At 39.9% G+C, this 14,482-nt stretch overlaps 1 long non-coding RNA gene across 1 annotated transcript; it reads right to left on the bottom strand.

Moving 5' to 3' along the window:
• Nucleotides 1-236: 236 nt before the first annotated feature.
• On the bottom strand, nucleotides 237-13,744 carry LOC133228517 (uncharacterized). The gene is made up of 3 exons (XR_009730238.1): nucleotides 13,593-13,744; nucleotides 2,336-2,423; nucleotides 237-1,216 (listed from the first exon to the last, which is right to left on the bottom strand). It is a non-coding gene; the product is annotated as an uncharacterized LOC133228517 (long non-coding RNA).
• Between the last annotated feature and the right edge of the window lie 738 nt (nucleotides 13,745-14,482).

Here is a 14,482-nt window from a genome sequence, read left to right as displayed (position 1 = left end):
GGAGTCCGACTCTAGATTCTAATTCACAAATAAGATTCGATAACTTGACTCAACAATGATTTCATGTTGATGTTGATTCTACACTTAGACCAATTTTCCTGCTAAAAGGCATTTTCACCCCCTTTCGCACGTAGTAATAATGGAAAGAAATGATGTTGAGAAAAGGACTGGATACTGTATTTTTCAAAAGACATGGAAAAGTAAGATTATATAAAATGCCATGCTTGCAAATAACAAGGACCCATCTAGCCCAATAGTCTCTAAGCTTTCATCTTTATTTGGGCTGCCATAGTACATTAGTAAAGTGTCTCTGGGAAATATTTTGCCATGATTCACAGCCCGTGACTTTTAAAATTTTATATAGATTTATTAACTAAATGCATTCCCTTCTACTTGCCACACTGAAACACACAATCCATGAAGTGTTCTCACAATTTATGAGGGTTGGTTTGACATTGCACAATCTCTCTCTGAGTTTTGTGTCCAGAGCAGATGTCAAAATGAAGAAGCGTGAGTTTAGGAAAGAAAATACTTCATCTTGCTCAGTTCTCAAGATTAGTGACCATTTTAGATGCCTGGGGCCTTTTTCTTGGGGTCTATGACAGGAGGACACAAGCAGCTATATAACCACCTCTCTGACAGCAATTCTGTTTACTGGAATAGTAGCTCACTTCCCCAAAGGAAGACCAAGAGTATTTTGCTGTTGGCTTACATTGTTTATTATGTCTTTCTAGAAATTCTATCTAGCCTTAGCCTTACACCCTTCTGTTCTCTTTGCCCAAGAGAGATCTAAGGTGCCACTTATTTCGAAGTGATAATATCCCTTTGCATCGGTTCTATTGTGTAACAGATCACATGAACTGTGTTTCTCACTGTGCCAGTTAATAGTTGTTGTCCATGGAGTTGAAAAATAAAATTGAGTCTGTATTTTGGTTGGATTTCTATGGCACCATTGAATCAAACGTGTTTATTCTCTCTTCTTTCAAAAAAAAAAATATTGCTATTTATTTTCCATTGTCAAGAAACAACAAGCTTGGAAGTTGTAATCTTCACTCTGTCTGAAGTGTAATGTGGCAAGACAGGCCAAATTAAGGAAATCAGCTTCTGTGACATGAGTCATGTAACTGAGGTCCTGTCCTGCCTCTGGTGACTTTGGCTGATGCCTGCTTCTCTTCAAAAGGGATTCCTAGGAGAAAATCACCCATGGATTGTTTATCTAGGGAAAAACACAGATAAGGCATAGACATTTAATCTTTGTTAATCAAGACAGAGGCAGAAATACCTTTCTTCCTATACCCATTCTAAGCCCATTTTCTTGAAAGAGCAGTTAACATTTACCTTCTGAGGTCTAAAATTTTCAAATTCTACAACTTCTGTATTATACTATCTATGTCTTTTTTAAGAAAGGTGTATTTGCTCACTCTTGGCCATGCCGGGTCTTTGTTGCTGTGCACGGCTTGCTCTAGTTGTGGTGAGCGGGCTACTCTCCAGTTATGGTAAGCGGGGCTACTCTCCAGTTATGGTGAGCGGGGCTACTCTCCAGTTATGGTGAGCGGGGCTACTCTCCAGTTATGGTGAGCGGGGCTACTCTCCAGTTATGGTGAGCGGGGCTACTCTCCAGTTATGGTGAGCGGGGCTACTCTCCAGTTATGGTGAGCGGGGCTACTCTCCAGTTATGGTAAGCGTGCTTCTCTCCAGCTGTGGACAGGCTTCTCCCTGCGTGGTTTCTGTTGTTGCAGAGCAGGGACTGTAGGGTGGGCTTTAGTAGTTGTGGTGCACGGGCTTAGTCGTTCCTCGGCATGTGGGGTCTTCACAGACCAGGGATTGAACCCATGTCCCCTGCAATGGCAGGTGGATTCTTAACCACTGGACCAGTAGGGAAGCCCTGTCTATGCCTTTTGATGTAAGATAAAGACTATAATGTTTCCCAGGCATTTGGTTTCATCAAAGTAACCTCTATGTCAAGAACTCTTCTCTGTTATCCTCTGATGTGGAATCAATTAACGAGTTCAATTGGAGGAATATATTTAGGCCAAAAGTTTTCATTATTTAATAATGCTATTTCTTCAAAAGTTTACAGTTGAACACACCTTCCTGCCAAAATGAACATTGCTTCAAAATTTTCCTTGCTTTTCTCTTGTATGTTTTTAAGGGAACAACTTTTGTATCAACGATTCATTTTGGTATCAGACAGCTCCTTATTTTACACTGAGGGAAACCAAACAGATCTAAAAATAGGAACACCAAGTATATATATATATATATATATATATATATATATATATATATGTGTGTGTGTGTGTATGTGTATTTAAAGGTAAACAGCATTGCTTACTGATTTCAGAATATCAGTGATCCCAATTTTCCTGCTGTAGAAGAGGACAAGCATAATCAATGAAATCTTCAAGTAATATTGATGTGCACTTAAAATAAAACACAGATGTAGAAGAATTGTTTTAAAGACTGTTAAGCAACATAAAACTTGTAGTAAGCCAAGTTCTAACTCCTGTGTTATCTAGGGCCTATAATTAATTTTTAAAAATCAAAACACTTTTAAAAATAGCCTTGTGTATTGAATTCCAGCATGCTGCTGCTTTTTGTAGAGGCATTCCTGTAAAATACAAGTTTATTTATACATTGCAAGTGACTCAAAGATGTTACAATATAAAAGGAAATGACACTCCAGAGTCTTTGTTCAGGGCTGTTTGGGGCTCTCTTAGAATTCTCAATTCACTCAGAGGATTGCTTTTAATTTTCAGAAGCAAAAGGAATTTCATAAATTAAAATTGTTGGCCAGATGGAATTTTCTGATTAAATTTTTAATGTTTGGTGTTAAACAGAATAATGAAAGGAAGAGTTCTGAGAGTAAAACCCAATTAACATTTCACACAATTTATTGCTCTAGGTATGGCTTGTGTTTTATTTTTATGGTTTCCACCCATCATCTTCCTGGACAACCTGTCTACCTTGAAAACCACAGCATGGCCAAATCACTTCCCTCCTTCCTTCATTCCTTCCTTTTATTCTTCAATTCAACTACCTTCTCCTATTTATATCCACCTAAGTTCCCTGGTAGCTCAGCTGGTAAAGAATCCACCTGCAATGCAGGAGACCAGGATTCGGTCCCTGTGTTGGGAAGATCCCCTTGAGGAGGGAATAGCTATCCACTCCAGCAGTCTGGCCTGAAGAGTTCCATGGACTGTGTAGTTCATGGGATCGCAAAAAGCCGGACATAGCCGAGTGACTTTCACTTTCACTTCATTCATCTATAGCCTTACTAGTCAACAGGCACCATTCCAGGTCTTACTTTGTCCTATTCTTCATGGATCTTGGCATAAAGAATTTTTTCAGATTGTTTTCCATTATAGTTTATTACAAAATATTGACTATAGTTCCTTGTGCTATACACGAAGTCCTTGTTGTTTATCTGTATAGTAGTGTGTATCTGCTAATCCCACTAATCCCAAACTCCTAATTTATCCCTCCATGCCCCTATCCCCTTTGGTAACTGTATGTTTGTTATCTACGTCTGTGAGACTGTTTCTGTCTTGCAAATAAGTTTATTTTGATTTAATTTGTATCATTTTTCTACATTTGTATCATTCCACATATGAGTTGTATCATATGATATTTGTCTTTCTCTGACTTACTTCACTTAGCATGATAATCTTTAGGTCTGTGTCTAGCTGCAAATGATACTATTTCATTCTTTTTTATGGCTAAGTAGTATTTCACTGTCTATAAATAAACCTACCACATCTTCTTTATCTATTCATTTGTTAATGGACATTTGTGTTGCTTCCATGTCTCTGCTACTATAAATATCATATTCCTGCTATGAACACTAGGGTGCATATATATTTGGTAGAGAAAATATTTTTAACAGACTATAATAGTGACTGTTGCTAGAATGGTATCACTTATTGTACAAGAGACTCTTTATTTCCATCTGTAGTCACAGACTAGCTTACAGTTTTATAAAAATTATTCTTTGTGATATTGAAGGCAAAGATGGGCATTCTCCATATATTTTCTTTACTTACATTTTTTTAGCTTTATTGAGGTATAATTGACAAGTAAAATTATAAGATATTTAAAGGGTACAATATGATGATTCCCAAGTGGCTCAGTGGTAAAGAATCTGCCTGCCAATGCAAAAGATGAAGGTTTGATCCCTTGGCCAGAAAGATCCCTTGAAGTAGGAAATGACAACCCACCCCTGTATTCTTGCCTGGAAAATTCCATGGACTGAAAAGTGTGCAAGGCTACAGTCCAGAGGGTCACAGAGAGTTGGATACAACTGAGTTGACTGAGCACACTGCTGCTGCTGCTGCTGCTAAGTCGCTTCAGTCGTGTCCAACTCTGTGCGACCCCATAGACGGCAGCCCACCAGGCTCCCCTGTCCCTGGGATTCTCCAGGCAAGAACACTGGAGTGGGTTGCCATTTCCTTCTCCAATGCATGAAAGTGAAAAGTGAAAGTGAAGTCGCTCAGTTGTGTCCGACTCTTAGCGACCCCATGTACTGCAGCCCACCAGACTCCTCCGTCCATGGGATTTTCCAGGCAAGAGTACTGGAGTGGGGTGCCATTGACTGAGCACACACATACACACACACACACACGCACAAACGGTGATGTGATATACAGATATATTGTGAAGGAATTCTCGTAACTGAGTTCATTAACATATGTATCATCTCACATATTTACCTTTTTTTGGGAGGGGTGAGAACATTTAAGTTCTACACTCTTAGCAGATTTTGATTACACAGAACAGTGTTGTCAACTAGAGTTTCCAGGCTATACATTAGATCCTCAGACTTTATTCATCTTACAACTGAAAGTTTGTACCCTTTTTCCTACTTCTTCTATTTCCTCCACCCCCAATGACCTTGACAACCACGTCTTTACTCTTTGTTTCTGAGTTCAACCTTTTTTTTTTTTTTTTTAAGATTCCACATGTAAGTGATACCGTGCAGTATTTGTCTTTCTCTATCCCTCAGTTTCACCCATATGGTCACAAATGACAGGATTTTCTTTTTAAAAAGTAATAATATTCCATCTAGTATTATTCATATATAAATTCTCTCTCTCTCTATATGTGTGTGTGTGTATGTGTGTGTGTGTGTACACACATACATGCTTAGGTTGTTTCTATACATTGGCTATTGTGTGCTGCAATAGACATAGTACAGATATCTTTTCAAGATAGCAATTTTGTTTCCTTTGGATATGTACCCAGAAGTGGAATTACTGGATCATATGGTAGTTCTATTTTAATTTCTTGAGACGCCTCCACTTTCCTACAGCAGTTAGATGTTCCCATTAGCACTCAAGATAAATATATTCATTTGGCTATGTGGATATTGCAGAAACAACTTTTCAAAAAGAGAATCTGTCTTACTAGACTGAGATTTTTGAGGGCAAGGACCATGTCTTTCATGTTTCATGTCCTTTCAGTTCTTGGAACTGTGCTAGCTGTACGGGCCACCATCTACCCACTGATCCTAGGAATTATTTCCTCTTCTAGACCCATACCATCCATGTGACCTGGTTCAGGATTTCCAAGTTGAGCCAGGACTCCATGCTACAGTTGGCTACATAATTGATGGGGTCCAGTGCAAAATTAAAATTCAGAATCCACTGTCTAAATATTACTGAGGATTTCTAGGTGGCAATAGCAAAACTTTTAGCCAAGCATGAGATCTTTCTAGGCAAAAGTCCCTACACCACTGTACAAGTTACATACCCATCAAGCCAGGGTTATTGTGTGCATACACACATGAGCACCTGCACACACACACACACATACACTCACAGCTATGGTTTCTTGGGTCCTGAAGGAAGGAAATATCTGACTAAAGTAAGATCAATCAGAGCCCTTTCCTGATTTATTTTTTTGGACCAGAACTAAGAAAACAAGTTTGTCCTACTTGGATAAAACTAAGGACCCATTGGCCGTCTTGTTTCCAGCCACAAAAAGAAAGCTATAGACATGTTGAACACATATCCCTCCAGTCTTTCTCAGATGTGGGTGGAGGGATTTTGTTCGTGCATTCCCAAACATCATCTGAAGTCCTGATAGCCAGCTGGTGTCCCAGCATCCCTGCAGTGTGCTCTTCACTAACCTTGAGCATCAGGAGGTTGGACCAGGTGACTTCTTGAGACTTTTTAAGATCTATAAGTCTCTGGATCTATCATCAGATTCTATAAGACTGACTTCACATATAACCATGATGAGAAGGAATACAGGAGAGTTTGTGGTCACTCATTTTTCTCAGCCAAGGTTCATAGAACAGTCATTTACTTAGATCTTGATAGTGTAGTGACCACTGAGACAAAAAAAAAACAAAAACAAAAACACCAAAAACCTGTCCTTTAAAGCTGGCCATTAGCCAAGTCAATTTTTTTTAGCAAGGTGATTCTGAGTGTTTCCTTGGGGGAAAACCATGGAGCAAAGGAGACCTCATACCCCAGGGAATGTCTGTCTCTGCAGTTTGTCTCTTTCTCCTTTTCCCAGTAGTACAACTCCGAAGAATTTTCTCAAAGGGGATTCACAAAACACTAGTAAATGAATAAAAATTGTCTCCCAGCAGACCTCTTAACTGGCATTCTTCTGGGAGCTAGTCTTAAGGGGTGACTTTTGGGGCAGGCGTGGTCATTTTCCATAGGGCTGAGCTTTGATATTTTCTGAGTTTTTTCTATCACCACATTAGACTTATCAAGGAAAAAAAGGACTAGTATTAAATGAAGGCCATAAATGAAGTTTAAATTGAGTAAGTGGCTACTTTCTAAACCCACACAGAAACTTAGGGGAAACTTAGCTGGATTTATTATGCTATCTCATCTATTTTAAAATAAAAATGTATATAGATTGAAATCTGTTCCAGTGAGATTAATATAATATATGAATAAATATACCTTAAATATACCTGATATGTAGGGTCCTAGATTCAGAATAGCTTGTTACAGAATAACATTTAAGCACATTTTCATTCCTAAGAAGACATTTTTGTCACCTCTCTGTGAGTTTATAGCCGAAGATACTGGCTCCCAGCATGGTGAAAACTCATATTTTCACAGTGTGTGCTAAGATCCACCAGACCTCTTTTCTCCTAATCATGGCTGGGTTATTATCCAGGGCCCTGCTTCTGTGCACCACCTCAGAGGTGAGAAATTGATATGTGTCATAATGATGACTTGCTCTTACATTAATATTTTTAGTTCTTCCAATGGAATACAATTTAGCTTTTTATCTCTTAAGTAGAAACAGACCCAAGCTAAAGTGAGTGCCATAGGTCTTGAAGTGAACCCAAGCCTGCAAAGACAGTCCTCAAGGGAAGGTTCTACAAATGTCCCAAAGATTATGTCCATATGTCTTTCTGGAACTGGTGCCAAGATCGTTGCAGGGTCAAAATTACTTCTCCATGGCCGTTATGTGGTGTCCCATCTTCCAGAGTGAAAGGAATAAATTTCAGATGTGCAGAACACACATCTCTTCAGCCTCTCTCAAGCAGGCTGTCAACTCCGCAGCATTAATGCACAAATCAAAAAGGGCAGCCAGAGCCTCAAGACTTTTCCTGTGAACCTCTTCCCTACTGTCTGCCTTCCTAATGCGGCAGAGTGAAAATTCTACAGCCAGACTGTTGTCTTCCATGCCGCCTTCTCCCACAGAGGGCTCCAGGCTAGCAAAATAGGATAAGACAGGGAATAGGGAGAGAGGGAAGAGATTTTGTCAGGCAGAGAAGGAGAAAGAAGTCCTGTTGTGAAGAACTGCTAGTAAAGGATCTGCTACAAAAACTGTGTCTGGTGTTGCCTGGCCTTTTACTGGCCAGAGAAGCGTTCTCCAAACGCCATGCCCCCCTCCTCCTCTATTCTCTCTTTCCCTTCCTCCCTGTGGTCTATCCTCCACAGGCGAATGCTCCTGAGTGTTTTCCCTCTTAGAAACAGTATGATTCCTGTCAAACCACAGCTTAAACTTTTCAGAAAAGCTCTTGAGCTTTCATTTCTGTAACCAAGAGCAGCAATCTGTCATGTACAGTGGTATTTCCAACTGACTGCTAGAAATCTCCACCTGCATGCCCTGCCAGCACCTTGAAATCAACATGTCCACAATCTCAGCATCTTCCAACCTGAACGTATGTTCCATCTCTGAACCTTTTTTTTTTTTTCCTTTTCCCTGTTAACAAGAAATCATTCTCTCAGTCATTCCAGCTACAGACATTGAAATTATAACTGCATCGTCATGGGCAGGTTGATGATCGACAGGTTTCTGGCATGGGTGGCTCAGTAGAGAGCTCCACAGAAAAATGAGCATATGTATGGGAGAGTCATAATAACTGCATGGGTTCCTCACATCCCATTCTCCCAATTCAGGGCAGTGTGATAGCCAGGTGTCACTCTGCATGGACAAAAGAGATTTTGCATTAGAGAAGAGAAACTCCAAAATTATGAATCTGGGAACCAGTCATGGTTTTGTTGGTTCTTCTTTTTCTAGCTCCTTTAGACATAAGGTTAGGTTCTTTGAGAGTTTTCTTGTTTCCTGAGATAAACTTGTTTTGCTATGAACTTCCCTCTTAGGTCTGCTTTTACTGCATCGCAAGAGTCTGTGCTTTCATTTCACTTGTCTCAAGGTAGAATTCTAGGTTGACAATTGTTGGTTTTTCTCCTTTTACTTTGTAGATATTATTCCAATGTGCTCTCACTTCTATAGTGTCCGATAAGAAATCGTCTGTAATCTTTGCTGTCCTTTTGTATCTAGCATGTTTCCCTTCCCCCAACACACACACTGATTTTAAGATTTTCTTTTTGTCACTGGATTTGAGCAATTTAATACATTTTTTTTTAATTTAATAAAATTTTATTTTATTTTAAAATAAAGGATATATAGGTTTCACCAGATATGGAAAACTTTCAGCCATTATTTCTTCAATTTTTTTTTTTATCCATCTCTTCCTTCCTCCCTCTTCTTCAGGGACTCCAATTTCATCCATATTAGGCTTCTTAAAGATATCCCACAGCTTACTGAGGGCCTTTTCATTTTTCTCTGTGCATTTTTATTAGGACAGTTTCTGTTACTGTATCTTCAAGTCTTTTTTTTTCCTGTAATGTCTCATCTACCATAAGTTTCATCCAGGATATATTTTATCTCAGACAAGTAATTCATCAGTAGATATTCAGAGTCCTAAAGAACTTTTCCAAAAGTGGGTATTTGGCAATTCTTTTCTTTATGCATTTGCATCCCTTCTTTCAATTTTAATTTTTGTACAAGGTACACATACACAGTTTAATAAGCCAGCTACATACTTTTAGTATATAGATTGCTTAGAATTAGATTCAGCTGCGTTTAACAGGAACTTCCAAATGGTAGTATTTTTAATTTATAAGGCTTTTTTTTTTTTCCTTCATAGTATAAGCTATTTAGTGCTCGCTAGTCCAGGCCTTGTTTGGCAGCTCCCAGTGTTATCAGGAACATCAGCTCCTTTCAGCTTTCTGCTCCTCTGTCCTTAGGGACAGTAACCCCCAGCCATTTTCATGTTTGCAGTCCAGGAGGTAGAAAGAAGAAAAGGGAATGAACAATAGCTTCTGCATACATCTCACGGGCCAGCAGGAAGTCCATTTTGCTACATCTAGTTGCAGGAGTACAGAAGCACCTGGTATTTTACCGTGGCATATTGCTCTCCTGAGTAAAATTGGGATCTATGATCAAGGAAAAAGAGGAGTGCAGAAACATTTCTGTCATAATCTCTAAAAACCTGTCTGTGCCATCTTCCTTCTCCTGATTCCTAGAGGTGACTATTTTCAATTCTCCTTTCTGTTTCTCCTAACATTTACCTTCATTTTCAGACAAAAACAGTGTTGCACTGCTAATTATTTTCTTGTTTTACATTTACTGCTGTTGTTTAGTCACTAGGTTGCATCCAACTCTCATGACCCCATGGACTGCAGCCCACTGGGCTCCTCTGTCCATGGATTTTTCCAGGCAAGGATACTGGAGTGGGTTGCTGTTCCCTTCTCCAGGGGATTTTCTTGTCTCAGGGATAGAACCTGCATCTCCCGTATTGGCAGGCGGATTCTTTACCGCTGAGCCACCAGAGAAGCCCCCTCGTCATGCACAGTATCTGTTTATTTTACTATGGAAAATGGAAGTTTACCTCTCTTAGACGTTTATGCCTATATCATGCCCAGGTCTTTTTATCCATTCTTCTAGCACAATTACGTCATAATTTTATTCACTCAGTACTCAAGATTTATAATAACATTATTATGTTAACTCATTATTGACCAGAGGATTTTTGCAGAAACTAAGGCCTGTGGCTGGCGATTTATTATCTAAGCCAGATTGACACGTCTCCAGTCAAGAACTTTTGGGTAACAAAAGACAATACATCTCTGGTCAATAATGAGTTGTTTTTGTCGTTCAGTCACTAAGTCATGTCCACCTCTTTGCAACACCATGGACTGCAGCACACCAGGCTTCCCTGTCCTTCACTATCTCCTGGAGTTTGCTCAAACTCATGTCCATTGAGTCAGTGATGCCATCAAACCATCTCATCCTCTGTTATCCACTTCTCTTCCTGCCCTCAATCTTTCCCAGTATCAGGGTCTTTTTCAATGATTCTGCTCTTCACATCAGGTGGCCAAAGTATTGGAGCTTCAGCTTCAGCATTAGTCCTTCCAAGAAATATTCTGGGTTAATGTGATTTAAAGCTGGGTTATGTAGTATATTGTAGTTATATATATATATATATATATACATTTTTTTAAATTTTACTGAATTATTTTTTCTTGCTTACATTTGCACGTCCCTAATTTATTCCCAAGCTTTTAATTTAAGTATAAATTGCATCTCAGGACAGCCAAACATCTTTTTGTCTATCAGTTTCATCTTTGTTTTAGAGACATGCTCCTGGTACCTTCTGTCGCCTCTTGTTCCCTGGTTGCTCCCTAGTCTGATACACAGATGTCTTCCTGAATAATCCTATCATCATCCTCCTGGGGATTCCATTCACTTTGTGAATATGGACCTTCTCCTTCTTCATTCTTCTTTCCTGCTTTATTTCCTTATTTTGGCAAAGCACATTTTCTAGTAGCTTCTTGAGAAAGGACATATTGGCAGTGAATAATTTTGAAATGCATATCTGACAGCATCTTCATTCTAACCTCCTACTTGATTGATGATTTGGATGAAATTTAAATTCAAGTATAATTTTTAATAAATAATTTTCCCCAGAATTTTTTTCCTCCTTTCCTAGACTTCTTAAAGGCATTGTTCTATTCTAGTTTTCAATGCTACTGTTGAGAATTGCCATGCCATTTGCTTCTCAGACTTTTTATGTCCCCTGTTTTTTTTCTCTGGATGCTTTTTGGATATTCTCTTTATGCCTAACATTCTGAAATTTCATAACATTGTGGGTCTTTTCTTATCTGTTGAGCTGGGCATTCCACTGATCATCTCAGTCTGAAAATGTCTTTCGTTTGTGGATGAAAAATTTGAATTATTTTTTCTTGTAATCCTCCTCTGTCTATTCTCTCTTCCCAGGTCTCTTCCTCTTTGGATACTGGCCTCCTAGATTGATCATCTTCTCTCTCAATATCTTTATTATTGTGGGTTAACATTCTGTTTTTATATTTTCTGTCATTTTTGTATAATTTCAAACAGTAATGGTAAATACAAGTGGCCAGTCCCCTGTAATTAACTAAAACCCTTTGGTATCTTTTTAAAAATGTACTTCTTTATGACTTCGCTGGGTCTTGGCTGTTGCTCCGCGGCTTTCTCTGGTTGTGGTGCATGGGGGCCACCCTTGAGTTGCAGTGTGTAAGCTCCTCGTTAAGATGACTGCTGTTCGTGTGGAGCACAGGCTCCAGGCACACAGGCTTGTAAATGAATATTATTGGAAATATATATGGTGGTATATTAGTGTGAAAGATTATGGCTCTCAGAAAGGAACACAGGACCTCCTAATGAACACTTAATTAGAACTTGTTGTTGCTATTTTTAACTAGGGAAGCCTAAATAAAACAGGCATAGACAAAACAAGACTTGGGTAAGATAGTATTCAAGGTCAGTGGAAAGAAAGGTCACAGAAGCTCTGAGCAGTGGAGGGAGCAGAAGCCTTTTAGACAGACAGACAGGGTTCACACCCTGATTTCAGAACTTTTGGGGCTATCCATGGTATCTTTGAAAAATAAGAAAAAGAATGCTTACCTTGTGGTGTTGCTGTCTGAAATAGACTTACGAGGTAAAATTAAATATAAAGCCCCTGGCACTTAGCTGGTGTTCAAAAAATGGTAGCAGTTTTCAGTGGTTAGGGGTTTGCTGGTTCTGGAGCCAGGTGGGTGCTTTCTGTCACATGTAGGCATTTATGAGTTGTGTGATTTGGGGCAAACTACTTAACCTCGTGAGAAGACTCTTGAGAGTCCCTTGGACTGCAAGGAGATCCAACCAGTGAATTCTGAAGGAGATCAGCCCTGGGATTTCTTTGGAAGGAATGATGCTGAAGCTGAAACTCCAGTACTTTGGCCACCTCATGCAAAGAGTTGACTCATTGGAAAAGACTCTGATGCTGGGAGGGATTGGGGGCAGGAGGAGAAGGGGATGACAGAGGATGAGATGGCTGGATGGCATCACTGACTCGATGGACGTGAGTCTGAGTGAACTCCAGGAGTTGGTGATGGACAGGGAAGCCTGGCGTGCTGCAAAGAGTCGCAAAGAGTCGGACACGACTGAGCGACTGAACTGAACTGAACTGAACTTAACCTCTCTGGGTCTGTCTGCTCATCTGTAAGATGGGATATTAACAGTAGCCACGCTATAGGGTGATTTTGAACGTTAAACTGGTCAGTCAGTTGAAAGTGTCTAGAAGGGAGCCCTGGCACATGATCACCACTCAATGAATATTAGCTACTATTATCATTATTAACTGCTAACCAACAAAGCAACTGTATCAACTGTGCATTGAGTCATCATTTGGAGTCCAACTCAAGTCACAGATGTAATTTCATTAAATTTGCACATAATAAATAAATAGAAGAGATGACTTGTCCTGGTACCAGGTGGCTCATTATCTAAAGGACCTCCAGTCCTGTGTCCCTGATCCCCCAGGTTCTTAAGCCAGGGGTGGGTGGAGTGAGAACATTTGAAGACATTCTGATGTCAGGGCTCTGGGCCAAGTCCTGCTTCTGTCCTGAAAAGTAGAAGCCTGAAACTGGGAAACAACCAGGGGAAGAGGGATAAATTATCTCCTAGTCAGTCTTCCTGACTTCATGGGCATCCTGAATAGCTCCAGACATCATGGCCTTTCCATTTTATTCAAAAGCTGAGACCCTAAAGAAATTACTGAATTCTGCCCCCTCCTGACTTTCAAATATTCCAATACTAGTTGCCGCCTCAGGCAATGATTAGATTGGCTGAGCCTCTCATCAGCCCCAGCTTTACCCTGGCTTGCCTTTGACTCTAAGCTGCCTCTGCCCTGGGACTGCCAGCTTCACACTCTGACTTGATTCTCAATTATAAGGATGGTAGCATTGCCCAAGTACCCAATGACTATTTATTGAATAAGTAATCAGTGGCTCAGACGGTAAAGAATCTACCTGCAATGTGGGAGACCTGGGTTTGATCCATGGGTTGGGAAGATCCCCTGGAGGCGGGCATGGCAACGCACTCTAGTGTTCTTGCCTGGAGAATCCCTGTGGACAGAGGAGCCTGGCGGGCTACAGTCCATGAGGTCACAAAGAGTCGGACATGACCGAGTGATTAAGCACAGCACAATCAGTGGTGGGTAACATAATGGCTATGTCCATGTTCATATAATAGTACATATATGATATTTGAAAGTAGTACATGGCTTATATTTTCTAAACTCATATTTAGTGTTTGCTGCCTTCCCCGAGGCTCATGTACTTGTATTGTAGTCATTTGGTATTTGTGTCTCCTTTGAAAGACTGAATCTCTCAAAGGCAGAGGTTTCATTTTTCTCATCTGTAAGAACTGGGGAGTGGCTGGGTGAATGAATCTATCCATTCAACAAATATTTGTTGAGCTCCACTTGGTGATCTGAAGACATAGTAGGGCTCAAGAAGACGAGGTCTTACAGAGCTTCCATTTTATAGGAGGAGACAACTCATAAATGAGTGGCTGGACAATGTAATTTCAGATAGGGAATGCCATGAGCCCCTCATAAGTTCCATCAACACACATTTCTTTGGCATTTTCTTATAAGGAAAATATAGTGTGAAATTTGGTCCTGAGTGGCTACTCCACAGGTCTCAACAGAGGGAAGGAGTATAGACTGCAGGATTTATCTAAATCACTAAACTGTAATGATCTAGTTCTCCAAATTAAGGCAAGTAGTAGCATTGCTTAAGTGTTTTAGCTTGGCCTGGAATTTACTAATCAAAGGCTGGAGGTGACATGCCATCAGACTACACAAGCTTTTAACTGATAGGTTTATAGAAGGTTCAGCAGCAAAACTGTGCTCCTT

This window comes from Bos javanicus, chromosome 17, assembly GCF_032452875.1.
Source record: "Bos javanicus breed banteng chromosome 17, ARS-OSU_banteng_1.0, whole genome shotgun sequence".
NCBI lineage: Eukaryota > Metazoa > Chordata > Mammalia > Artiodactyla > Bovidae > Bos > Bos javanicus.
Note: the sequence above shows the minus strand (reverse complement) of the source record. Positions and strands in the feature narration are given on the sequence as shown.